The sequence below is a fragment of the Artibeus jamaicensis genome, unplaced genomic scaffold (genome assembly GCF_021234435.1).
Source record: "Artibeus jamaicensis isolate MK-2021 breed Jamaican fruit bat unplaced genomic scaffold, CSHL_Jam_final contig_373, whole genome shotgun sequence".
Lineage (NCBI taxonomy): Eukaryota > Metazoa > Chordata > Mammalia > Chiroptera > Phyllostomidae > Artibeus > Artibeus jamaicensis.
Window position 1 is genome coordinate 5,895,926 of NW_026521807.1, and position 25,874 is coordinate 5,921,799.

The window sequence follows — 25,874 nt, forward strand, 5'->3', positions numbered from 1 at the left end:
TTTCCCTTAACTTTTTTGCTTAAAGGAGACCTGTAGGTATGAACAGTTGTCAGAGATGATCTCTCTGGGCCTATAGTCTATATCATTGATCCTGTATCAAAAAATGAGGCTGGTTCTTGGATTTCCAGCACTTTGACATTTGGGAATAGAAGAGTGAACATCAAAGCACTGCATTGGCCGTGATGACAGGCAGACGTCCCAAGTGAAGCCTGGAAGTGATTTCATTCTCCTAGCACTAAGACAATCGGTGTAATTTGCCAAAAACTGATTTTCCAGTTGTTGAATTATGAGTTTGCTGAATTTACTGAATTTACTAATTTACCAAATTACTTTTACACATTTATAAAGACTTGAGCAATTAGAATGGGTTGGGTCGGCATGGCCTGAAAGGGCTGCAGGGAGTCAGAAGCAATGGTCTCTGAGAACAGCCCTGCAGGAAGCACGGAGGAGACTGCAGGGGGCGCCACTGCCCAGACTGCAGTGTACACTGGGTAAATAGGTGGGAAGTTACATGGGCATTCATTGCAGGAACACAAAGCATTTTTGACTACTCAGTTTTTGTTTTCAAATCACTTCTTTACTTTTTTTTCCTTCTTCTCCTTCTCCTCCCCCTCCCCCTCCTCCTCCTCCTTCTTCTTCTCCTTTTTTGCTTACCAGAGCGCATTCTTCACTGGCTACTTTGCCTTTGCATTTCCCATCCTTGCAACATGGCATTTGCTTGGCTCTTCCTCTCCCTCTGAATATGGTGCAACACTCAGTCCCTCTCACTGTCTCCTGGGAAGCACCAGCCCAACAGAGCAGCTGTGTCCTTTAGTGCTTTTGTTCCTGATGCCTCTCGAATCCTCAAGGTCTACCTCTATCAAAACAGCCTGTCCAAAACAAAAGTGGTTTCTTTCCCAAGAGTGATTATGGAGCCAACTCTTTATGTAATATTAATTTTTTTTCTATATGTAAGCACACTCTTGATTTTGGAAAAGAGAAGAAAAGCAAGACCAAAGATTTTGTAAACTCAGTGTGATAGCCTTCATATATAGGCACCGAATAAATATTTTGGAAATTAATCAATGTTTGGGTCTTTGTAAGAATTATGTGATAGCTGTTTACTTTCTTCCCTCTGAAGTCACAGAGTTGGAAGGTCTTAGCAGATGGATGTTCACAGCAAACAGCGTCCCTTGGATTACCTGGGAGCTTAAAGAACAAAGAGAAAACTGAGCTCAGCAGACTTGGGATCAGATTGGAACCGGACACCGAAGCTCTTGCTAGGAGATAAGAATTATGTCCGGAATCTCTCCTGATTTCTTAAAATCCTCAAGTGTGGCAGCTGGGGCTCAGTGGGTACAGGCTACATGGGTTCTCACCTTTTTTGGGCCAAAGGTAAGAACATTGGACATCAGGTCTTATCTTGCAAAATTAAAATGTATTTTTTCTAAAAGGGATTTAAAGGACTGGCTTACTTAAGTTTTAAGAGTAAAGGCAAAATGTCCCATGGGGAGAAGATGCCTACATGCAGAAGGGATCTAGATTGGTGCTTTGTGCTCGTGGGAGTCAGGTCTTGGTGGGGTCAACGGCTAGGTTGGTGGTGTCTGCACTGTGGATGAAACCGGCTCTCTTAGTCTGCTTGGGCCGCTATAACAAAATACCATGGACTGACTGGCTTAAACAACAGAAGTGAACTTTCTCACAGTTCCAGAGTCTGAAACTACCCAAATGTAGGGCCACGTTAAGTAGGTGCTTCTGGGCCTGTTGCTTCTACCATTGGCCTGACCCCCTCTCATTCTTAAATCCAGATTCCTTCAAATTAATTGGAAAGGGCTTCATCTAAAGTGAGGATTTTATTTTAATAAATTAGAGAAACCTGTTCATGATATTGGACTAGAACCTCAAGGCAAAACAAGAGGTCACAGAGGATTAATATGATATAGTTGCAGCCCACATTCTATTTCTAGTGATGTTATCCACCTCTTTCCTTTATTAAGATATGATTAGTTCAAAGCCAGGAGGAATTATAATCTAACTCTAGAGAAATGTCCTTCCAGTACATATTTGGTGAGTATATACGATTTTAGTAGTTGAATAAGAAAATATAGGAGAGGAAAACAAAATTGGCAATTAAAAGTATACCCAATAAAGCTTCAGATTAACATGCTTATATTACTTCTACAACAGATCTGTGAAAATGATTTTTACTTGTTGGGAAGGTGACCTCTGATAATTTTGTAAAGTGTGATTTTGTTTTGAATCTTTCTCTTAAAAATATATCTATATCTGGCTGCCTCTATTTCCTGAGTTCTACAATGAACATATAAACTAGCAGTAACTAATAGCTAGCACTTAAAACTTAATCCTCTGGGATAGTTCATCCCATGCTCCTGAAGAAAGAGGCCCTGGTACAGAAGAGGTGGAAATCACAGTCAGCAACAGCCCAGTTTTGTACTTTTCTGAGAGTCCACGCTGGTATGAGAATCAGGTAATGAAAGACCAAGTGAATGTCAGGATGAAACAAGATGTAGGAGCCTTTGGAATGAATGAGAGAAGTGTACTCATAATTGGGTCCTTTGAAGGGCAAGGTGGTTTTTTGTGTGGACGACTGAGGTAATGAAATGAAAATGACAACAAGGGCCCATTAAGGACAAAGACCCTCAAAAGCACTAAGGCAAACGGGATTATAATACAGATTTAAAAAAGGAGAGAGAAACAAAAGTGGGTAGAAAAGCAAATGACATAAACTGCCTATTACTGAAAGTTTCAATATTGTATTTTCTCAGTAGAGGTCACTGATTTGTGATTTTAATTTTGCCCCACTAACGTCCCATTATTTTTCTATTTATTACAAAAATGAGTTCCTACTCTGACCACTTGGGGTCTCTAGAGAATCACTGATCAGTGTCTGAAGCCAGATAACCTCTTAGGTAGCTACCACTTTAGTTGGTGTGTTAATTTTTTAAATGGGAATAGTTGCAAATCCAAAGCCTGAATTTGAAGTTTCCAATGATTAAAAAAACCATGTAGCTACACACCAGTGGATAGCTATTCCTCGGCTAGAAGCTGGCACTGACCACTAGACCTCAAGAATATCCCTAACTATGCTGATAGTAGAAATTCCACTACTTCACTGTTAGTTCTTCGAGTAATAGCACTGCTTCCTATTGAAAAGGAAAATGTCCAATGGGACACTAATGTACACAATCCTTATAAGATGTGTAAACCTGAGTAGGAGCTACTCTGTTTAGAAGTTTCTGGGTGTGATGACTAAGGAAGATCGGGGTGGGCGGGAAGACAGCCGAGGAAGGCAATAGAGAGGTGAAGACAAATTTCATCTACTTCACACCACTGCAGAGGTCTGACCCTGGGTCCTCTTGGGACTTCCTGCCCCTTGGTAAGTGCTGACCCTGGGGTCAAGAGAGCAGTCTGCCCTCCGCTTTCTTAAGCCCTTCTGTTCAAGACGATGACTTCCAGATTTTCCAGGGGCATGACACTATCACCCTGGAGTCCTTAGCGAGACTCTCTCCCTGGTCACATGAACTGCAGCTATTTTTGGTGTGACTGACATTTCTGATAATGTCAACCACACATACACATTTCAACACTATTATTTGTAGTGAATCACTGATAAAATCTGGGGAACAATTAAGTTGTTTCTCCATGTTTGGATGATTTGCTATAAAAAATTTTACTTTGGTTGTCTCTCTCATTTTTATCTCAAGAATCCTGGATAGTATTTCCTGATGTACTCTGGTATACATTAATATTTCATACATTTATCCATCCATTGAACATTCATTGAGAGTCTATTACTTTCCACTTACCCTGAGGGCTTTATGAACATAAAGATGAATAAAAATGGGGCAGGGCTCTTATGATGCCCTGCAACCAGTGGGAGAGACAAGTGTGTAAAATCAGTTACAAAATTCAGGGTCAATAGGAAAATACAGTGTTTGGGACCTTGAAAAAAACTTGTAGGAAAGTAAAGATCTTTTTCTCAGTTTGTTTGAAAGAAACCATGTGTTTTGTTGCTCTTTTTACTGTCTTCATCAGGGAACACTAGTGTCCCTGGCAACTTACCTTGATGCCTTTGATGCATTTTTTAAATTGCTCCCACTGCTTTCAAAGGCATTCACCAGAGGGTTATGGGGTGGTCAAGCAAAGCAGTCTGGCCAGGCCTGCTGGTATAACACATTCCACAACAGTGGCCACTCATCTATTTTGAAGGAGCCCGGGGACTACTGGGGCTTTCTATGCTTTCACAATGGATGTCCTAGAACTCCCGGGTTTGTGCTGCTGGAACCCAGGCAATTCTCTACTGAATGGGATATTATAAAGTGCTTTGTTCTCCCCTTCTGTAGTTTTCCAAAAATGTGGCCCTCTCTCAGCAACCTACACTTCTTTTGGTTCTTCAGTTGAAAGAAAAAGATGGTTAAGTTGTAATTTTTATGTTATACAGGGTCTAGCAAAAGTAACACCTGCTTGAGTGTGGTTAGTAGGGTAATGATATGGGTGTAATAATTTACAGTTTTAATTTGAACATTTCACCTAAAATGTCATATGGTGTGCTTCAGTCTGATATTGTTACGTTACAGAATTACATGCTTATAACTTTGTAGTAAAAGATTTTGTAATAAAACAGGGGTGTTCTTTGTGCCAGACCCTGTATATGTTTTACCACAATAAAAACAAAATAAAACAAAACATGAACTGCGACCTTAGAAAGCATGAGTTTGAATCTTGTCCCTGCCACTTCCTATCTGTGTGACTTTAGAGAAGTCACATGACTTTAGATCCCCATTCTGTAAAATGAGGATAATAACAGTGCTTTCTTTGCAAGGTTATGTTGAGGATGAAATGAGATTATATATGCAAAATACCCAGCTAACATTTGTCCTGGCTGAATATTTTTGTCTTCTTTGATAGCCCTGTTCACAGTACAGGGTATGGCAAAAGTAGGTTCACAGTTGTTCCTATGGAAAATAACACAGTAATTAAGAAATAATAATACAAGAATAAACTCTGTATTTCACATTAAAAAAAGACAGATGTGTAGGTGGGTGTGTGAGATTTGTAAGTGTGCATGTGCAGAGGGGAGAGTAGAAAGTCCGTCTTGTGAGCAGAGAGGGGGAGCAGACGTTCACCAGCTCGCTGGGCCCAGTGTCCGCCGTAGGCAGTCTCTTCCCCGCGAGGACAGTTTCCGACATTGTGGTGGGGACTTGTTTTAGTTCTGACCCAGATAGAATTTGTACTTAGTTCTCTTCACATGAGAGCAGGGAGAGCAAATTTCATCTCTTCCTTATGTCTTATGTAGAAACACACACATGCACACACATATAAATAAATAATCCATTCAGCCTTTTTACTTGTAGGTGGGCATAGACTTTCATTAATTCCAGACTGGTTTTTTTTTCCTTTGGAGAATCACTTTTGTTCATTCTTAAATTAAGTAGATCCATCATTTTCTTTCCTCCAATGCTCTTCCTATAAAAATATTATTTCTTAAACATCCAAACCACAAAGTTAAACAGCAGGAAACAATGTCCTCACAACTGGGAAGACATGTGTGTGCATGCGTGTTTGCGCATGGGAGAAGGAGGAGAGGTGAGGAGTGGGTGAATGTAGCCGGCATCAGACTGTTCTGATGCAATACAGACCAGGCTGTTAAATACTGAACATATATGGAGGCCTAAGTGGGAAACTTACCGACCAAAAATTGAATCTAAGCTCTAACTCATTTCCAAAGTACTAATGTAGGTCCTTAACATTTACCATATGCACTGTGTACCCAGCATTGTGAGACCAGATTATGGAGAACTTGGGAACCTGAGATCGGTTGCCTAATTAACGTCTTCATGTCCTTGAACGGAGGCAGGGGTGAGGTTATCATGAAATCACGCGTGGAAGCCTGGTGCATGTTCTCCCTGTCTCCCTTACATCATTAGCCATTTCTTTGTCTCTTTGCTTCTGTGCTTTAGGGTACCTTGTGTCAGGCAATCATCATGTGGATGCCTAATAAAGCCCAGAGCATGTAACTATATCTGCATATGTAAATGTATTATATACATATGTCAATTATATAGGTTGCTATCATCATCTCTTTTCCCCACCCCACAGGGGCTTTAGCTACACAGGTGTTCAACTAATCATCATCTTCAAGGAACCAGTTCTCCTCTTCGATGCCTTTGGCTGCTGGAGGCTTAGAACAAATTTGTTGTGTGTGGAAATTATCATCTAGAGGGGGATAGAAGAAGAGAATGAGGCCATTGGCAGCTTGATAACCCAAGAACAGAGAAATTATTTTAAAATAGGCTTTTTTAATTTGGATGTCACGTGTCAATCTAAGTTTTGGAAAGAGAGTCTCCAAGGTTCGTGCGGCCTATATTTGGTTTGAAGTCTTTCACCCTGGCTCTCGGTTTCCCACACCTCTGGGTGGTCAGGGCTGGGGGTGCTGGAGTTGAGTTCATATCATGTCTAACACATCCATGGAGACATCTGGTCCATGCCAAAAAGTCCTCAAAATCTGGTCCTGTCAAAAATGTCCATGAGCATATTTGGTCCATGCCACATGGTCCTTGATTTTTGGTCAGAACATCCCTGCTTTAAAAATATCACTGGGTTCAAAGAGTCCATAGTATTTATTTATACTTTTGGTTTACAGGATTAACACATGACAACTACTAGCAAGGATCAAGGACCTTTTAGCGTGGACCAGATGTCTCAGTGTACATTTCGGACAGGACCACATGTCCTGCAAAGGAAGGAATGTTCTCCTCACCTTGTTCTTTGCTCAGATTTACTCACGTTTATCACAGGGGTGGAGATAGAGGGTAATTGGCCTTCAGCCTTGTACTGGCGAAAGGCCCCCAAATTTGACTTGTGAAACTATCCTCCAAAGAAGGGACACATATGGTTATTAAAATTATTCTTGGGTCAAAAACATTCATTTGCTAAATGTAAACATATGAAAAACATATTTTTTGTAGCAGTGTTTTGGGCATTTTTTCAGTTTTTAATATATTTGTTAAGTTTCCAAGTTTGAAATTGGCTCAGATCTCTCTCAACCTCTGAGAGGCCCTGCATTTACCAGCAAACAGCAGCCAACGTTTAAGGTCCCGTGGGCTTTTGTCCCGTGCCAAGTGACCCAGCCGGCCCCTCTGCTCACAGATCCGAAGAACAGATTAGATTCACTGCAGTTCCTGATCTTCTTATATGAGGACTTCTAAGTGGGTTTTTTTTTTTTTTGACATAAGCGTTTAAGGTTTGCTCTGTATGCTTTTGGAACACTAGCACTTTTTGACTTACAAAAACTAATATTTTACCAGTTGAGCAAGTGCCTTCACTGGGGACATGTCTAGCTATTTAACGTGGAAAGGAAAATAGAATAGGCTGGAATGTCCAGAGTGCATCAAGAAAAAAGTGAAATAAGGTCTGTCAGTATCTGCTCAGAGCACAGTATCAGTGCTCTATCAGAACAAATCAGTGGAAATGAAACTCAGGGCTTAGGCTGTGTGAGCAAAGGGGTGTGTGTGTGTGTCTTTGTGCAAATGGCAGATCAGCACTAAACAGGGCTTATGGGGATGAGGCTAATTCATGCATAAATGGAGCTAGCTTAGAAGGTGGCTTCTAACTGCAAACAAGTCTTTGTTTTGCTTTCCTCTGGGCTGAGATCACTGCCAATGACATTAGAACACTATCTGGGGCCTGTTTTCATCTGGATTCAGAGACTTAGGTCTCTCTCAGACTTTCCAAGAGAAAGTGTCCATTTGGGCCGGTAGGGGAAGCTATGATGCAATCGCATGGTGTGCATTTATTTTTAGAGTACAGTTTCTTGTAGATATCTGTTTTTATACCTATAAACCACATTTTGCTGAATTTTATTATATATGTATTTTTGTTTTAATTTCTCTGATTTTAAAATAATACATGCTTTTTAAAGAAAATTTGAAAAGTATAGGACTGTATACTCTAAAGAAGTTTAAAAAGTATGTATAATCTTAGCAAATGCTGTTATTTAATTTTTAAAATATATTTTGTTGATTATGCTATTACAGTTGTCCCATTTCCCCCCTTCACTCCCCTCTGCCTTGAACATATCCTTCCACACACATATTCCCCACACATATTGAGTTCATGGGGGAGTGAACTAATTCAGTTTAGTTCCCCCCAGTGTTTAGCTCAAACACTGTTATTTTAAGCTAACTGAATTCTAAAAGAATTTTTACTAATTGTTATTAATATCAATGCATATAATTATTTTGCCCCAAAATAACACAAATATTAGACTTTTATGCTTGACCCTGTAAACCTATTTACTATGGCCCTAAAATACTAAGGGACCTATTGAGATGCTATTTAAAATTCAGACATGATATATGATATATGTTCTGAGTCTTTTGTTTAAGTTTTAAAATGAACTGTGATGGCCATTACTCATTGCTTAAGAGTACCAGCTATTGTACTAGATTCTTTACAGTGTGATAACATTATAACAAAAGCACTGTTGCTAGATTTCCATTTTACAAATGGAAAAGTTGAGATGAGGGGTACTAATCAACTTGACCAAGGTTACGCAGCAGTAAGGAGTTGGTGGGCTTTGGAGCAGCCCTGTGTTCTGAAACCCTCAGCATCCTTCTCCTAAACTTGAAAGTGCTCAGTTCCTTAAAGAGATAAGGGCCCAGCCACGTCAGTCAGGATGTATTTGAACACATGAAAGGGCAGCAAAGCACATCCTTTTGCTTTGATTTCAGCAGAAACACGTCTCCTGTATCAAGTGGTGACAAGCTGCCTGGGGGTTTTGCTCCAGTGACAGGCTGGAAATGCATGTGTGTGGCAGGCAGGCCTGTGAGATCACATCCGAAAGCTGGCTGGACTCATTTCAGGCCTTTGGAGTGTTGATGTCGGTCGAGGAGGGGGAGAAGACGCAAACCCTGCTCTTTGGCTTAGAAGATTATGGATCTGCGACTTCAAAAGCTGTTTGCAATTTTATATTTGCATCTCACTGCCAAGGTGCTTGTCTTATCTTCAGTCAGTTGGCTGGGCCTCTCTGAGTAAGTTGGGCGGTTTCCTCCTGAACTTGGAAGGGAGTGGCAGGGGCAAGAAGAGGGCGGGCTGTGGCTGAGACGATTAGGGGAAGGAAGCAAATTAGGCAGAGAGGGGGGCTGGGGGAGCTGGGAACGAGGGCGGAGGGGCAGAGGAGGAAAGGCTGCCTCAGGGTGTATTGGTGTGGGGGGCCCAGCCCTCAAAGCAGAAAGAACAAGGATCCCAGATTCAGAGGGACTGGCTCAGCAGCCTTGAGACCTTGGTCAAGTCGCTAAACCTCTCAAGCCTACATATCCTTTTCTGCACTGTTCACCCTGTTGTCTCTGCTTCTTTCCAGGTTCGGGTTGCCCTGAACACACTCCATGCCCAGTTCGGTGGAGAAGGGAGGATGCTGTCCGGGAGGCAGGCCATCAGGACTGATGTTCTGTTCTCACTCTGTATCAGTTCTCTGACCCTGAGCAAGACAAAGCTTTTGTGACACCCAGTTTCCTCACCTGTCAATCTGTAATAGTACACGCCTTTCTTACCTCACAAGGTTTTGGGGAGGCTCAGGGAGATTGGGCATTTGGAAAGATTTGTAAACTTAAAAGGACTACTCAGCTATTCTAGGTGCTGGGCGAAAAGGTGCAGCTGAGCACGGAGTGTTGGTGGGCTGCCAGGTTCTCACTCAGGGGTGGCAGCAGGGCTCAGTTTGTGAGCCAGCTCTCACCCAGCGCTGGTGGGTGCTTGAGTTCCACTTGGAGAAGGCTTTGGCTGGGCTCAGAGTGCTGGTATTGATTACTAATGTCTGTTATGGACAAAGGAATCGGAGAAGTGGCTCATATGCCATATGTTTGCACTTTTTTCTCTAGCCTAGTGATTCCTAACTCTGGTTGATCATTAGATTCATCTGGGTAACTTGATCAATCTACCCTCAGAATCTACCAGATTTCTGATTTAGGAGGCCAAGGGTGAGACCTGGGATGAGGGCAGAGAATCTTCATTTTTTTTAAAGAGATTTCTTTTCAGGCAGCACTTGGCAACATCACTCATATCTAAAGTTGAGGAGGGCAGAGACTGAGTCTCTCGGACCTGTGAGGGCTGAAGGAACAGAACACAGAGAATTGTGCAACTTCTGTACACAGGGAAGCAAGCTCTAAACATGTGGGTCAGGCCTGCAGGTTTTTGTAGGGCACCTAACTCCTTCCTCATTAAACAAATTGGTTTTATCATCCGTTGCGATGATTCTACCACTGGCTTCAGGCCACATTCTTTTTCCTTGTGGTTCTGATACCAGCTCCAAAAGGGCTGGATCCTGAGATCTATTGCCCACCCCTGCTGCCTGCCGTGAACCTACATCAGTTTGTAACTAGTAGTTTTCATGAATCAGGAAAAAGACGAAATTAGCTTCTTAGGTTAACTAGATGTGCTCTGAAGTCTCTGTTTTACATTTACCCATCTTGACTTTAGTTTTTACTATGAGCCAAACCTGCACACAGCACTGAAATTGTGTGTGGACCTCCCAAACACGCTGGGGAAGCATGAGTGCACTTTATACCTGGATGTGGCAGGTGGAGGAAGAAAGGGACACCCACGTCCCATTCCTCTTAACTGCTGTCACCTGAGAACAAGCATACTGGCTGAAAAGACTTTGGAGAGAGAAGAAAAACTTATACTTAAAAAAAAAAACAAACCCTAATCCCTTCTCATTCAAGAGTCGGAAGAAAGAAACCAAAACTTTGGAAGCCCCAGTGCTAGGATCAGCAATTTTGTCAGAAGACACGGACCATCTGCCTCAGAGCTCAGCATTGTGGGGCCCTCGTCTTAATTCGAGCTCCGAGGGGAGCTCTGGGAAAGGGCCAAAGCCTTTGCTCAGCGGGAGTCGCTTAAGCTCTGGTCGCCGAAGGATGAATGTGGGAGAGTTGCAGTTCTGGACGCCGGGATTGATTCCGTGCTCACAGAGTGGAGATGGGAACTTACAAGTTTTGCTACTTTTGGGGTGTCAATTCCTTAGCAGGAAATATGGGTGTAGGAGGTCTTTGTTCTTTCAGCAGAAGGTGAGGCCTCTGAATCCAGTCTGTATGAGTGACATACAGGGTGGGGCAAAAGGAGGTTTACAATTAATTGTCCATGTGGCAGACCATACAATAATTAATAAATAATACAAGAATAAACTGTGTGCTATCACAACTAGAAATCTTTTGCCCCACCCTGCCTAAGCTGAGAGTCTGCATTCATTTTTCTGCTCTTTCTCCTTCAACCTGAGTTTGTCTGGAAAAAGTATATATAAAAAATACAGATGTGCCCATAGGTGAGGAAGGAGGAGCTGTAATGCTCAGGCATGTGCCTGCGCATTAAACCAGGGGGTGCGGACTGGCAGCCCGGCCCCTGCCGTGCATGTGGCCCTGGCGTTGCTGTGTTTGGTTTGGCACAGTGTTTGAGACACTGAGCGGGGTGCGCTCTCCAGGTGTCCACAGATCCCTATTTTCTTACACCTAGGACTTTCATGATTTATAATTCAGGTCACTGAAGGTGTTGAGGTAGTGAACCCATGGACTAACCTTTTGCCTGCCTTGCATTTTCTGAGATCTTGTGTAAGAGCAAAAAAATAAACTCCGAAGCCTTCGGACATGAAACTGTAGTGTTTGTTTCTCTGAGGCAGTGCCGTCATTTTCTAGCTTTTAATTTCGCAAGCAAGAGGCACATTAGTTGTAGCAAATGACTCTTCAAATTCCAGACACCCCAGGGTGTGTACTGGCTCAGACCTGGAGGTATTTTCAGTTTTTGTTTTATTTTGTTTTGTGTTAAGGATGGGAGTGAGAGGAAATTCAGGGGTGCACAAGAAGGCAAAAGGGCAGGGATGATTGATGGTCACAGAAAGTCCTGACAAATTTGTAGTCAATGTTGTTTGTCTAGAGCAGCTTGTATGACAAAAGAAGTGTCAGCAGCTGCCTGGCGTCTCATTCTTCAGGACGAGGCCTCTGCGTCGTCGGAACTGGGGGCTCTAGTGCAGTGCCTGTCATGGTCGATTGGAAAGATCACTCCAGATGAGTGAGGGCAGCTGACAGTTGTGCATTACAGGGAGAATTTTGTGTGTCTTACAAGGTTGATACTGGCAGCCAAAGTGACTGGCTTTATAGTCTTGTCCTCATTAGGAAGGCCACTGGAAAGAGAAAACCCAAGGAAAGGTTCATATGCATGGATTTAAAGACTTCCATTGTTGCCCTCAATCTTTGCCCCAGTTCTTAGGCTTTTGCTCTGTTCTTGCTTTCCAGTGACTCCATGGAGCAGGCACCAGGCAGGGGATCAGGGAGCAGGAAGAGGAGGAGGGGAAGGGTGGTCTGTCCTCCCGTCTCCCTGACTGGTTTGCCTGGCTGCCAGACCTGGGCACGAACACTTCCAGCCACCACCCCAACACACAACAGGCTCTGCTCTCTTTGTCATTTATGATTTGCTTATCTGCCAACATTTCTCACCCTCAGATGGTGAGGCCTTTGAGGGAGCTGTGGTGTCTTGCCTAGATGAAGTCTGAGAGCTGATACTCTCTAAAGGCTGGACAGTTTGGGGGGTGACTGGTTCCCTGACCTCTCGGGAGCCTGCCGTCTCAGGGCCATTTCCACCAACGTTTGGATGTGTCGGGTGCCAATTGGTCATGGGCCCTTCAGTTTAACTTTCATCTCTGCATTGTGTGTCCGGCATGGTTTTCTGCAGCCTCGTGGTTTTTTGAGACGTGCAGGACCGCTTTTCAGCTTCAGGCTTCTGAGCCTGCTGGGCTCCTTAAGGCCTCAGCCTTCAAGCTGTGAAGTAGTGTTTCGGCTGTGCCATCCTGTAGTGACGGTGGAGGCTGGTGGCACTTCACGGAAAGGACGGGGCCCTGAAGAAGCATAATTAAAAACGTGCATCACCCAGGCAATATTTTCAATGTCGTTTTGCAATTCATTTGGCTAGCCCGCTTTGAAATTATGTGAGTCTTGAAAAGAACTTAAGTTTGGGGCATTTACAATCACTTCAAAATTTGAGCTTGAAGGGATTTTATTAACTTCTAAATATCACTCTATTTCAAATTTGTGTAAAATATAACCACACTAAATCATTCTATTGGAGTTTATGTCTGGTAAGTCTCATAATTTAAAAAAAAAAAACATAATCTAATTTGTTAGGCCAAGTATCCTAAATCCTGCCTATAGAATATAAGTCTAAATCTTTTGTAGGTGAAAGGGTAAGCTAACAGGACTTGAAACATATTTTGAGACCCATGATGGGGTTGCTATTACTACCTTTATCTGTGGCCATTTGACAATGCCTCAAAAACAAATCATTTTAGTTAAATTCAATGAAGATTTATTTAATACCTACCAAGGATTGGGCAGTGTAGCAGATGTTGAGGCTACCACAGGATCAGGAGTTGAAATAAAGTCAGTGGATTAAAATGAAATGATCCAAGAGTTTTAAACTAAACCAACCATGTGTGGCCCTGAACACTAATTAATTCTTTTATTCTCTACTTTTTTATTCCATTCTTTTATGAAGCTGAACATGGCATTGCCAAATGATGTAAGGAGAAATATAACACTTGATCTTAGCCAAAAGGCCAAGAAGTGATAGAAATATGAAAGTATTTACATTTTTGGGAATGCCCAGCAAGGTAATGGAACGTCTATGAATATTCCATTTGAGGTTTAAGCATGTAACTTATAAATTTGACCGTGGAGGCTCCAAGCCACACCCTCACTGCATGTGGCAGGGCAGGTCACTTCTCGTTGTAAGAGTAACTCTCACTAAGGGGCTGCTGTAGGGATCAAGTCCACAAAGTTTCAGAACATGCCTCCCATATTGAAAAATAGTATCTTCAAAAAATGTTTCCCTCTAAGTTTCTGGCTTTGGTATGTATGGAGTGCTTACGCAGTGGGAACTTCGTCAGTGACATAGAACTCCTTCAGTGCCAACCCAACTTCCATTGTCCACCACGGCAGCTTTTAAAGCTCTGGAAAGCAGAACTTGGTGTGCACTGAATATGGAACTCAAACCAGACATCAGATTGTTTTGGTGACTTTTATCTCTCTACTGACAGTATGATACAGAAAATCTTATAATACTAGTTAATGTGGTTTCAATCAAAGTTTTGCTGTAGTTTAGGAACATAGTATTTAAGTGGTGTTTGCACTGTCATCCACACTGAGCTTCGTGGCTGTATGGATGGTCTTGAAAAAATGTCGTCAAATGCTTTTTGAAAGTAAAATAAAAATGTAGCTGATCTGTTCAAAATTAAGTTTCTTGGAAGAACTTCCCATTTTCTGCAATAAACATCCTACCGAGCCTGTTGGTACATATATTGATAAATATGAATTCACTAAATGTGGGTTTGCTTCAAAACAAGATATGCCCAACTAACCTCATTTCCTTTTTTTGATAGAGTGGGGAGGCTGGTGGAGCGGGGAAATGCCACAGATGCAGCGTGTCTGGGTTTCAGGAAGATGCGTGGCAGAGTCTCTGGCGACATCCTTGTGGGAAAGATGAAGACACGTGGATGGGGTGAGAGTGACGTGAAGAGGACTCGGGGCTCGTCGACGGTGATACCAAAGGCACTCAGGAGGGGGGCTTCGGGCTCTGCTTATGGACCCCACCTGTTCAATATCTCGACCTGAGGTGTGGGTGGTCCTAACAGAGAAGAAAAACTCAGAAATGAGAACAGAGAAGTGTATGAAGTTTAAAATAAGCAAATTCTTCATTTCAGTTAAACATGTAGTGTGCGTTTGCAGGCTGGGGGAGGCCTCACTTCCTGTGTGAGAAGGGCTCTGCATTCTTGTTGACTGTGAGCTGTCTGAATGTCAGGGTGATCTAGCTGCTGTGAGAATTAAGGACATTTTCAGCTGCCTTTTAATAAGAAATAGGTTTTGACAGCAAGGAAGGAATAGTCCCACTATGCTCTGCAATTGTCAGACTACATTTAAAGTGTGTCGTTCAGCACTAGACACTGCATTTTGACTTTGTGGACAGAGGTGATAACATGCTGGAGTGAACCTCGACAGTGAAAAGGCTGAAAAACTTTTTTCTACAAGAATGAGTCGGAGGACCTGGGGCCATTGAGGTTGGGAGGAAGAAGACTGGGAGTTGGGGCTGATGACCCGATCCTTGGTTTCAAATATTTAAAGGAATGTCAAGTGGAACAGAAATCATTCTTCTGCATAACTGTAGTAGACAGGGTGAGACCAAAGGTGCAAAACACAGGGCAACAGGAGCTTTCTAAGCAGTGAGAGCTGGTAGAAAATAGGACGATTTGCTCATTCTTGGATACATTCTTGGAGAGGGCATGGGAGGGCTCTTCGGGAAACTTGGGCGGCCATGTGTTAGGATGGGCAGGAGCAGAAGCTGGGGGTTGATGAGCTGGTTGACACTTGAGTTCTGGTCTCACTAGTGGCTGTGTGAATTTGTACTGTTTGCTTACTATCTCCATGTCCCTGATTTCTCATCTGTATAATAACAGTTCCTTCCTCCTATGTTTGTCGTGAGGACTTACATGAAATAATCCATGTAAAATGTTAGCACATTACCTGATACCTACCTAGCAAATGTTCTGCAAATAATGAATCCTGATATAAAGGAGTGTTTAAACAGATGGCCTCCTTTCCTGACTCTTTACATTTCTGATCCATATAAGGCTCACAAGGGACACATATATCTCGGTCATCATCCTAGAAAATGTTTAATTGCATTTGACTGTGTCTTCTTCCCATTGCTCCCACTCAGTGCTCCTTTCAACTCCTTCAGGAGTGCACCTTGACCGTGAGTGTCAGTCTTCTTTTTCTCGAATACATGTCACCAGAAATGAAGTGGCAGTGGCCTCAAGAAGTTGGACTGCCTGCTGAGGGCCGACAGGTGCACTTCTGCTCATTTTCTTGGGAAATGGTGATCACATTATACAGTAAACCAGAGGAGGATATGCCTAAATTAAAATTATGTTAGGAGATTTTTATGCCTACCAGTTTGTTATTGTTTCTATGTCTTTTATTAACATGAGTTTAGTAAGTATTGAAATAATTGTGCAACTAAAAAGAATTATAGTTATTGTTAGAGGACAAGAGATAAATGCAGCAGAGACATAATCATGCATTGTGGTTTTATCTGACTTTCCAGTCTGCGGCAGGACACCCAGGCCACATTTGTTGGAAGTGAAAACCGTTTCCAGGAGTCCAACTTCTCACCCACAGCCACCTATCTCCCCATTGCCTGAACATGCAACAGAAAGACACCAGGGGGCACTCTCGGACCATCTATTACTAAGGTGCTGTAGCTGAGCGGTACCAATTTTTACTTGGGTCTCTCTTTAAATGAAGAGGCAATTTCCAACTTTCAATTGGAAACACTTGGAGTCTGAAGGCTGCTTTGCTAAATAAACCACCACCTAATCCTGGGGTATCAGCAGAGACATTTCACTGAGTGACCACAGACTTCAGATCTTCTGTTCCTCTGCTGAGAATGTCTTCTTCTGAGGGCAGGCGACATGAGCCAGCAGAGGCCTCTGGTCTGGGAATCCAGAGACATGGTGAACATGGTTCCAGCACTGATTTCTTAACCTTCAGCAAATTACTTTCATGCTTCAAATTTCAGTTTTCTCATCTGTAAAATGGAAGACCAGAAAGAATACTCGAAGATCACTTTGAGTTCTAACAACCAATGATTGAATTCCTTCCTTTTTCCTCTCTTCTTCCATTCCTTTCTGGTTAAACAAAAGGAAAAACTATTGACACTGTGTTTGGAGTAGGTTTGCTAAGAGCTAGTTTTGCTGCAGAGACAGCCTGAAGGACTGGCAAAGCCCGCTGTGTGTTGCAGAGCTGGGAGCTGAGCGCCCAGGGTAGACCTCCCTGCCCCTTTGTTCCGGCATGCCTACCATCATGGATGGAGCGGCCGTGGGCCATTGCAGTGCACTACCTTGCAGCCTTGATTTCATTCAAGAATTCTGAAGAAAAGGAAGGCATTTTTTAATGTTATAAGCAGATATAATAAAACAAAGTTTATATTTTACATGCATTTTTATTGTGAAATAGAAGATATCAAAAATGTGGTGTTTGTACAATAGTCAAATGTTTCAGGTTATACTTCTAGATCTCCTGGGATGAGAATTACTTCTTCATTTCATTTCATTACTTCTTCATTTCAGGGGTGCATTGGGGGAAAGTTTGTGGAATCTTGACCCTTGGGGCTTGTTGGGTTGGGTTCCCCAGAAGTAGATCCTGAGGCCAGCATTCAACTGCATAAATTTACCGCGGGCATATGCTATAATAAGTGAGGGGAACAGGATAGGAAAGGGGAAAGAGCTGACCAGTGATGTGGTCTCAAGGAATATGATCTGATTTACGTGGTGATGAATAAATCACATCACAGACTTGACTCCCCTTGAAGCAAACTGGCTGGGGTTTTGTCCCTCTGTATCACTTAGTCCCTGATGCCGGCCACCCCTACATGAAGCCTGAGTGGGAGAGGGGAGGACAGTGCGTGTGCGTGTGTGTGTGTGTGTGTGTGTGTGTGTGTGTGTGTGTGTGTGCGCGCGCGCACGCACGTGTGTGTGGGTGAGTGGATGGGCAATCCCCAGAAAGAGGAACACCTGTGAACTCTAGGCAGCCAGTGGTGTGCTGGAGTCAGCTCACACAGCTCTCAAGAGCTGACTGTGCGTACTGCTTCCCAGCTCCTGTTCAGTTACCTCATCCTGGTAGCTTGGAATCTGCCATGAGGACAGCATCTGCATCATGAAATTCAGTAGCAGCTACCGATTGGAGGCTTTTACGTGCCCACTAAGAGCCAGTTGTTACACATTAAGCAGCACACCCTGGGCCAACACTCTCTGCAGGACAGGGATGGAGCCCTGGCTGGGGAAGGGATCTGGACAGGGCACCGGGAGCATCTGCTGCACAGCGGTTATGGAGACCGTGCCCACAAATGATCTCCCCAACTAACCTGTAAGTTGATAAGCCATTCTTTTAGAGCTGCTTTTCTTAACCCCTTTCAAAATGCATACGGCATTGGGTAGTATGGAGCTAGTAATTCACAATGTACTGATCAAAGCAACTGATTGTTTTTTAAGTGCAAGAGAAGACTGGAGTGGAGGTGAGGAAAGACCTTGTAAACCAAGTTACCTGCAGGAAGGGACGAGGAAAGACTTACTATGGTGCTTAGGGACAGAATTCAGGATAATTATGGTATTATATAGTGTTTTCTGGGAGATAATTTCCAGAACTTATCTAAAATACAGCACTTTACTGAGATGATGGAGGGTTAAACATTTTACTAAAATGAAAAATTTATTAGGGAAAATTTAAATGTATACACAGAGAGAATAGTGCAATAAACTCTTACCATTCAGATTCAACAGTTATTAATTTATGGCCAATCTTGTTTTATCTAAACCCCTATTCACTTTCCCCTGGGGAAAGGGGAAATTTTGAAGACTTGGTTAATTCGTTAAATGTTGAATGTGGCCTAGGAAAAGAAAAGCCAAATTCACCAAGTCTGGGGTGAAGGGTTTTGAAGACTGAGGGCACAGCAGCTGTGACCACTTTCCCTAACATATCAGGACTGGCAGCCGTCACTGGAAGGCCTAGGAATGCAGTACATGGGACGTGTATGCTGACTAACTGAAAAGGTATTTTTATTAATCTCCAACTCCTCCTAAAATGAAGAGCTGGTGATGGAACAAAAAGGGGAGAGTCCCACAGTTCCTGTCATAGGAGCTCAGTGTTCTCTGCTGTAGAAATCCTGCTTTTCCTCTGGGCTCTTTGTTTTTATTTAGAGATACAAACACAAAATATCAGGACCATTCTGAGTACAAATTCTGGATGATTGCCCACCCTGAGAACAAAGATTGTCACAACCATAGTAAAATAAGAGTCTCGACTCTTATTTGATGGGCAAAGAAATTTCCTTAGAAAACAGAAACAAGCTTGGGCCTTCGCAGGATGGTTTTCTTGTACTTACAACGGTGGGTCATGGCCTATGTACTTTTTTCATTATTGTCTTTGGGGATTTGAGATGAGAGATGGCCTCTGGCCTTTTCCTAAGAATAGCAAATTTCCTTCTCTCTTTTTTCTGGCCCTTCCATCTCCCCTCTTACTGGCTGCAATCCCAAAGATAACGCACATGTGTGTTCCTGACCAACTGGAGTTGAAAGAATAAGTAATGGGGCCCTGGGAAGAGAATGTTTAGAAATCAATAATTAACTCAGTATGGATGAATAAGCCAGGGAATAGAAGACTTGGTTTAGTCATTATATATTTATCACTAGGACCTTCTTTCAAGGTTAGTTGGAAATGGACAAATGACTTAAAAAGTTAGACCGTTGGGAGCTTCAGAAAGCCAGTGCTGGAGTAGATATAATAACAGAAGAGAAACAACTTTGTCTCAATTGTTGTCTTGCTCTTTTCTGATAAATTGGTTGCGACCACTTTATTGGCACTGCCCATGGTAAAGCCTGGCCCTTCGTGCACGTGGAGAACCTGAGAGAGAAGCTGCTCTGATGTTGTGGACAAGTGTGAGCTGTTTATCGATGGAGGGTTTTCACTTGCTGGGTTTTTGGAAGAGGCTGCTGACAGGCCATAAGCCTGGGCCCATATGGATCAAAGGCAGAAAATAAAAGAAAGCGTATTTTCCTAAGGGATGGTTACAGCCAAAATTGGAAAAGGCTGTGCAAGTATCAGTTCCTACAACTCATCTCTTCTAGCTAGTAAATCTTGAAGATATATTTGTTAAATTTAAAATTGACCATATGCTGGCTGAATTTCTTTTTGAGGTTTTCCCACAGTTATTGAGAATCAGAATTAATTCTTTCAGTGGATTTCTTGGCTTCTTTCTTGTAGCCCACTTTTCATTGTTTCCTTTTTTATTGAAATGTCATGATGTCAAAGTAAAAACGCTTTGTGATTATGGTACATAAATATTTCTGACATCTTGTTCAACAAAAATATAAGTTTTCTAGAACATGCGCATGTGTATGTATATTAAGAGAAGTTAGATTTATTTTTTAAAATAAACTTTACTTTTTAGAGGAGCTTTAGATTTACAGCAAAACCGAATGGAAGGTACAGGGATTTCCCATGCATGCATGCCCTCTACCACTACCAACATCCCACCCTGGAGTGGCACCTTTATTACAATGTACCCACACAGATGTGTCATTGTTGCCCACATGCTATAGTTTGCACTGGGATTCATTTTTGGTACTTACTGTGTATTACATGGGTTTGAGTGAATGTACAATGACATGTATCCACTGGTACAATATCATACAGAATAATTTCAAGATTTTATTTTTTAAAACCTAAATTCTTACATAAACCTCGTTCTCTTAACCTACCTCAACCTGTCCTGGAACAAAGCAGCATTCACATTACAATATCTATAAAAGTGTCTATTATAAAAAGTGAAGTTAGATCAAAATTTTTTGTCGGAGCATATACTTAGTGAACAAGGGGGGAAAGAATTTTGCAATGTAAAGCTGATTTCTCAAACAATAAAATCCATTGGCAGAATGAGTGTGTGGTATGTATTTAGTCAGCCAGGTAGGGGACTCCTGAAATGCAAAACCATCACTGGGCATTGGTCCTGAGTAAAGGCCATCAGATAGCAGGTCTTCAAAACCTCATTGATGAGGTCTACCTTTGAGTTCCTGTTGGACTGCTGTTACCCCAGCTTCTTCAAAATTTAGAAAATATATTCTCCTGGGAATGAATTTCAATCAGCTAGATTCATAATAGTTTATCTTTATGATAGAACAAGCACCTTGAATTTCCTTAAGTCATGCAGGAATTATCTAAGGCGACCTAAGTGATCAAATGCTTGACAGTGGATACATGGCAATGACCTTAGACATCCTAAAATCCTAACTATGTGGGGCATTTATGACTTAAAGTCCAAGTTAAAGGACTCCAGATTCCTATTATGCACTTAATTTGTTGTAACATGAATAAAGGTAAATAGTGGGTTAAGATTAAATAAAGGTGTGGGATTATAGAGCTGAAAGCAACAATAAACAAGAAAAACAAACAAACGAAAACTCATAGATGCAGACAACAGTATGGTGGTTACCAGAGGGAAGGGTGTGGGAGGTGCAGTGAAGGTAAATGGGGTCCAATATACGGTGACGAAGGAAGACTTGACTTCGGGCGGTGGGCACACAATGCAATATACAGATGACATGTCATAGAATTGGACACTTGAAACCTATATAATTTTATTAACCAACGCCACCCCAATGAATTTAATTTAAAAAGAAAAAGAATAATATTCACTCAAAAAAAGATTAAATGAAATATAGAAAAATGTAGATTAGGAAAGTGGTGGGACACAAATGTCAAAAGTGTAGGTGAGGAAAAATAATTTTTCCTCTATTCTTCATTGCTCTTGGCTGAACCTCCTCTATAAAAAAATTACAGGAGAAAAATATAACTATATATGTACATAGAAAAGTCCCGCCAAAATGGGAAGCTCAGAAGGCAGCTGGACATGGAGTCTCATACACCATCCTGAGCTAAGAAAAGGGAGAGGAGTCTGGGGCTTCAGAATGGGGAAATCAGGGGAAGGTGAGAGGGGAAAAAGTTTGGGAAGCAACGGTTGCTCTGGGTAGATCTTAAAATTTCTCACCACAAAAAGAAAGGAAATTGTAACTATGTAAAGTAGTAGTCATTAACTAAACTTACCGCAATCATTTTGCAATATATAGAAATACCGAATCACCATGTGGTATGTTTGAAACTAATAAATTATATGTCAATAAAAACGAAAACTAAGGTTACCTGTTACACAGATAAATCTCTCAGGTGAAAGTGCCATCTTCAGTAATAGATCTCTTTCTGGTCTGATACAGGTCCCCTTCCCAATGTAAATTTCCCTTACGAAAAGGTAACTATTACCCTGTTTCAGAGCTTCTCCTGTGTCTGCAGCTTAAAATAATTTTTATGTCAAAGAGGCACATTTGGGGGTAGCATATTTTGCTACCCTTGAAAGAACATATGGTTAAAGAGAAATTGTGGACTGCTGCTGAGTGTGCATGTGAGTTCTTCCGTCCATTGGTGTGTGTTAGTGTTAGCACGAAATGGCAGCATGGCAGTGGGACCAAGGTAGAGCATCAGCTCCAAGGCTCATTACACTAGGTAGGTAGATGCAGATGTGTTTGCTGAGAGGGTTAAAAGGAACGAAGTTGTGTGAGAATATGTTGTTATTTTAACACAAGATTTGTCACTTATTCTTAAAGATTTTCTGACAAGGTTTACATTAATGAAGCAAATTGGTATAAAATCAAATTCTAAATCTAAGTCTATGCAGATGGTCATTACTATAGGAGACTAGGAATGAAAAAAATCTGTACAAATTGAAGTGCCTCGTGACTGCTCCAGGAAGAGAAGAGACCTGAGCTTGTTCTTAAAGAGCAGGTGAAATAGACCTGTAGAATGGTGGGTTTGGGGAGAAGCATTCCAGGTGGGGGAGGACACTAACTAATGTTGGCAGAAACGGGAAAGGTATGTGCTGGGACCTGTGAAGAAATCTAGAAGAGACAGTACCTGTTCACTCATTCAGTAGTTACGTATGGAGTCACAACTCAGTGCCAAGTGCTGGAGGTACAAAACCAGTAGACAAGGGTCTCTGGCTTCAGGGTCTCAAGTCCGAAGCACTTGTGTTGAAAAGGGTTGGAGAGGACAGCACAGGTAGGTGGGAGACATACAGGAAGTCTATTCAGTGATGAAACATGGACTTGAACTGTGTGAGTATGGTCGAGGACCATGAATGAAAAGTTCAGAAGTAGAAATAACACTAAGGTAAGAATTAAGGTTAGTTTCTAGACTGAATCGAACTCCCTACTCGTAGTGGGTCCTTGGATTTGTTTCCTAACTTGTCCTCTACTCAGTTGCCATAAATGTGAGTGGGGATGGTAGGTGGTATGGGCAGTCCACGTGTCTTTACCCGATATTATTGCTAATGTGAGGAGCTTGGGAACCCAGTTCCAAGGGGGAAGTGATTGGAAAGAAAAGGATAAAGAATCAAGAATATAAAGAAAGGAGTGTATAGAACTGAGAAAAATAGAAAAAACAGAAGCATGAAGAAAGTAGGGATAAATAGATAAAGCCACAAAACGATGACCTCAAAAAGACTCAGGAGTGCATTCAAATAAAAAGTAATAGAAGAGAAAGCCAGGGGAGAAAATGGGTTTCCAGACAGTGGGTGGCCGCCTGGGGAGAGTGGGCTCTGGGGCCTGAATGCCTGATCTACCTGAGCACTTACTGTCTTCGTGCAAGTCACGGCCTCCTCTGGCTGGTGGAAAGCTTTGTGGAGAGAATGGCGGCAGGGAATCACCTGACATGTGGTAGCCACTCTGCAAATACTGAAATACACTTAATTTAGGAATCTATGGCATATTTTTACTGTCCACGTGAGTACTTAATGACCGTAAAACTGAGGAGTCTGTAAGGGGAATGTGAGGCCCCATAAGTAAGGCCGAGCAAACAGAAGACTCAGGGTGATGGAGCTGTGAAGCTAGAAGTCCATGGTTTCAACATACCTTGGCTAGGGTTATTTGCTTCTTTTTTCTCCCAAGACAGTGATATTTGCTGATGAGGTGAACCTAATGAGCCTCTACTCGACTTTCCTGCCAGTAGCACAGTGACGTTGCCCACCTGCTGTTTCTCCTCGAGGTCACTTCATTAAGCAGTGCTTTTTTATACGACACCTCATTAGGCTCTTGATACCTCCAGGATGCTTGATGAGGGGAGCCGTGCAGCAGGAACCCTGGTGCTTCCCAAGCACACTCGGGCTGCTTGGGAGAAATGCTCCTGACCAGAGGAGACCCTGCATTTAGCAGCCCTTTGAAGGCAAGGTCCGCGCGGCCACAGGCCTGGCCTTTGGTCCAAGTAGCTGATGCCGTGGTTGTGTTGAGGGTTGAGGCAGGAGAATCATGAAGAGGTCTGGGTTTGAGGGATGAGAGATCATAAAGCGCCGTGACCACAGCAAGGGTTTAGTAATCAGTGTCTGTGACTGCGCCAAGGAGCTGACAAAGGCGCGGATATCCCCGTACTTTGTGCTGGAGGGAATCGGACATCCAGAGTCAGCACCCGAGAAGCAGGGTGTTTGTGTGTTTTTAAATCTGAATTTTAATTAGATTGTTTCAACGGAACCTGAGAGTCTGAAACGGAATAAATCTCTCCAAATCTAGTTTAAGTAATCTGAGAACCTATTCAACTTCGCTGTCTGGAAAGCTCGGACATGAATTTTTTTATTTTATTAACAACTCTCTTCTCTGCTATTTGCCAAGCTTTGGTTCAGGCATTTTGCTGAGTTGAAAACTGTGGAAATTTGTTGTAATTGGAGGGGAAAGAATCACATGTGGTTTCTTCCAAACCTTTTTCCAATTTTTTTTTCTTTTTGTTCTGAATTCCATGGGAAAATTACCCAGAAGGGTCATTTTCTCCTTTAATGATGCAACAATGCTCGGTTTGCTTTGCCTGTTTTTATTTTCTAGCTGCATTATAATTACATTTTCCCACACAACTTACTTTTTTTCTTCCAAATTAGTAGATATAAAATTCTGATGGCTCTTTAGGGAGCTAATCTTCAGATAGTCTCTCCTTGGGCTGTCCTTTGTGTGGGAATAGATGAGGCTGGCCAGCCAGGCCCCAGGCCGCCTGCTTTGTGGCAATCGATCACCCCAGCCTTTTAATTAGCAGTTGCAGGTGAATCACTAATTGGCCCCACATTTGCATACATAAGCCAGAGAGTTGCAGGGTTACAGTTATAAATCTTAGTCATTTAGGCAGAGTGTAAATGTTACATTTCATTTCTCATCCCTTCTAATTGCCTCATCAGCTCTTTACAAAGGGTTGTCCTATGTTGGTAATTTTAAGCGGGTGAAAAATGACTTGCTGTATTAATTTGTCATGAAAACATAGTATTTTGCAGAAGAAAGGACCAAGAAAAAACAAAGCAAAAGCATTTACACAGAGCTTTCTGAGATAGCATCAGGGGAACATGGTGCTTGAAAAATGGCCCATGGTTTAATTGTTTTCTTGCTTAGAGTTCTTTGGTGGCGTTAGCACAGCGAACACTAGCCAAAAGCAGCCTCTCAAGAAAGATCTGCTTTCCTGAGACAGGTCAGGTTCAGCAACAACAATGAAGGCTTCCCCACCTTGGGCCCTTATTGACTGCAACCCATAGAAACACGTGAGAAATTCAGGTTCATTAATATTGCGTCTGAGCAAAGAGTTAAAGTATTCTCAGCACTCACATTGACTTCCGGTCAGTGAGGATACTGTGGGCCTTCAGGCAGTGACTTTGCTCCTCCAGGCTTAGATCCTCCATGTGAGGGCAGAGATGGTTCTGGCTTCCAGTCGTTTGTAAAAACATCCCAATCAGTAACTCACTTAAAGTCAATCACCAACATGAAATACTGTTTACAAAAGGAGCCACATGTGTTAAGGGCTAGACAGCTCCTGGGACAAAACCTGTATAGCTGCCCAGGTTCTTGGTCTGCCACACAAATGGGATGCAGCTACAAAGGCAATACTGGTGTGACAGATGCACTGGCTTAGTTAATAAAGAACAACCACTAAATTATATATTTAGTTGTATTCAAAAGATAATATCCATATTTTTTTTCAAGGCCATGACCGTGGGTTTCTCAGGTAGTGCAGACTAGGGTATGATCACGTCAGTGTGGACTCTAGTCAGCGGTGTGTGTGGCTTACATTCCTACCGATACAACTCCTCATGCCAGGCCCAAACACCTCTTCTTACTTGCAAGCGAGTAAGCTAAGGTGGCTTCTGTTTTTATTTGAGATGATTGCAGTCCTCCAGTTGGACATGAAGTGATACCAGCTCTGCCTGTCTCTTTGCTG

The 25,874-nt window shown here is 42.4% G+C and overlaps 1 long non-coding RNA gene across 1 annotated transcript; it reads left to right on the forward strand.

Moving 5' to 3' along the window:
- Positions 1–8,942: 8,942 nt before the first annotated feature.
- Positions 8,943–14,514, forward strand: LOC128627298 (uncharacterized). Its single transcript, XR_008391468.1, has 3 exons — positions 8,943–9,032; positions 9,362–9,528; positions 14,417–14,514. It is a non-coding gene; the product is annotated as an uncharacterized LOC128627298 (long non-coding RNA).
- The last annotated feature ends 11,360 nt before the right edge of the window (positions 14,515–25,874 follow it).